The sequence below is a fragment of the Penaeus vannamei genome, chromosome 15, assembly GCF_042767895.1.
Source record: "Penaeus vannamei isolate JL-2024 chromosome 15, ASM4276789v1, whole genome shotgun sequence".
NCBI lineage: Eukaryota > Metazoa > Arthropoda > Malacostraca > Decapoda > Penaeidae > Penaeus > Penaeus vannamei.
In genome coordinates this window covers 26,634,555-26,637,054 of record NC_091563.1, presented here as the reverse complement: position 1 = coordinate 26,637,054, position 2,500 = coordinate 26,634,555, and the positions used below count along the sequence as shown (strand labels likewise).

The following is a 2,500-nucleotide window of genomic DNA, read 5'->3' as shown; positions in this document are numbered from 1 at the left end:
TTATAATATCAATGCAAATGATAAGAACACTGATATGAACAGCAGTCGAAAAAATCTCCATAACTCGAGAAAAGGGAAAATCAGATAATTTCATATTAACTTGTAAATGACTCCTTGAAGTTGGGTACTTGTGGAGCCATCTATGTGTAGATACATTTCACAAAGCAATACTACACTAAATACCACAATATCCTGGTGGTGCTGGGTTTAAAAAAAAGAAATAAGAAGACACAATGAGTGATTCACCTATAGTATGAATGAGATGAAAAGGCCAACATTCAGCAAGTAACAGCAATAAGAATGAGATGATAAGGCAAATATTAACAACTTCAATAAATGCAAATGAAATCAATTACTTAATTAACTAGATAATGAGAATAATATGAAAACTCACTCAACATATTGTTTTCAATCTCATGCTGGCTGTTTCACTTCTTTTCTTACAAAAGAATGCTCAAGTTCTATAGTATTTCTTGAGTATTGTAGTGTCAAAGACCAATGCATTGATCCACTGTAGTGATATAAAGTAACAATGGAGTGATGGACAAAAAAATCAATATATATAGAATAACTATATGTGCACATGCATGTTTTTTCTGCCAGCTTTTCAAATCATATGATTCTTTACAGAAGATATTTTGGATATTTTAGATTTGTAGCCAGTTTCAAAGTAAATTGGTATTGGTTACATTATCTGGTAATGTAAAATTGGATTTCTTGTTGGATTTTTTGTGTCTGATCATTTTCTTTGTACCTCATTCTTGTTATAATGTATTTCATTAGGTAGTTGTGGGTGAAAATATGTGCACGAAACTAAATTAAGAACAAAAAGCAAAACTAAAGCCTGGTATTTTGATGGGAGGGGTGTTACTGAACATAAAAGAAACATTTACAGTTGAGTTTTCCTACAGATAGATTATTTAACTTTCTGTGTCAGCCATGCCAAGTTTTTTCTTAGGAGCATTATATTTCTATAGTATGAGGTTTACTATTCAAGATAAAGCATCTATAAAGAAGCTATGAATGGACCAAAGGCATTATTCTCATTGTCATGAAGTCTGAAGAAACAAATGTTAGAGTAGTTACATAAGGTTATATACAATTATTATTCTCCAATTTACATCAATTTAAAGGCTACTTATTTTTCATGTTTTAAGTAAAGCGAAGAGATTGCAAAGGTTATATTGTTCTGAGCAGGGTATTTCATATGTGTAGTAAGTAACATATTGGTAATATTTATAGGAACAAATTTGGAATCCAATTCACACCTGCCTGCTACCTACCTGCTACCTGCCAAAATACTCAAGGCTGCTCATATTCAGAGATTAATGTACCAAGTTATAGAAAAGATATATTTGAGAAGAAAATAATTCCACAATGCAAATATTATTCATTCTTAATCATTAGTGTCCTTCATTTGTGAACTCTGTAAGTCAGAATTTCTTGAATGTAGAAAAGGTACAAATAAGGATGAATAGTTCTGAAAGTCTAGGTATTATTAACAAGTTTTCTACATTTATAACAGGGAACTCTCTGGGTCAGAATTTATGTGATTAGCAAATTTAGTTAGGGTATTTATAGAAAATGGATCACCTTTTATTTAAACCTTATAAATTATGCCACAAGGTGTTTGTTTCAAAGTTCTGTCCATTGCAAATGCACAAAAATTTCATTTTTTAAAGGTATGAAATATATTTCCTTCTTTTTATGGATCTAAAAATGTTCTGGTGTCAGCAAATCCTGAAAACATTACAAATTACAAAATGAAGCTTGTATATTCAAGATATTTTTTCTGGAAATTCTATCACTACACCATTTCCATCTGAAATACAGCATTTTCCGTTCTCAGGTATATGTACATTCTGGATGAAACAACCCAAATCATCCAAGAGTGCCTAATTTATCCATGTTAATAGTATCTAAATTAAAACAATATGAGTTTAAATAAGTATATATGAAAGTTGACCTAGAAAATGAAGTTTTCCCATCCTATGGGTGCATGGAGCTTTGTAGCAGGGGTTAAATAGTTTGGGTATTAATAATCACAATATTATTAACAAAATCTCCAAAAATCTGTGCAGTGGATTGGAAATCATGTACTTAAACATTTTCACAAAATATAGCCTATGGTATTTATCTTCCCTTATTGCACCAATATTCATGATTTTTTGTTTATAATCAGAACCTTAACTGGAAAACCAAAAACTTGACATTTGATTTTTTTTCAGCAGTCACTTTTGTGTGTGTGTGTGTGTGTGTGTGTGTGTGTGTGTGTGTGTGTGTGTGTGTGTGTGTGTGTGTGTGTGTGTGTGTGTGTGTGTGTGTGTGTGTGTGTGTGTGTGTGTGTGTGTGTGTGTGTGTGTGTGTGCGTGTGCGTATGTGTGCATATCTTTTTTTTCTTCTTAATCAAGGAAGAAAACTATCATCAAAAAAAAAATCTTGTGAATTCTGTGATTATATAAGAAATATAATTAAAGGGCATTTTTGAAGATGGCATTTT

The 2,500-nt window shown here is 31.4% G+C and overlaps 1 long non-coding RNA gene across 1 annotated transcript in view; it reads left to right on the top strand.

The window, feature by feature from the left end:
- Window positions 1–1,284, top strand: part of LOC138864206 (uncharacterized) — a 2,454-nt gene extending 1,170 nt beyond the window's left edge. Inside the window, exon 2 of the long non-coding RNA XR_011399093.1 lies at window positions 1–1,284. This exon is cut by the window's left edge and continues 517 nt beyond it. This is a non-coding gene — a long non-coding RNA (uncharacterized lncRNA).
- The last annotated feature ends 1,216 nt before the right edge of the window (window positions 1,285–2,500 follow it).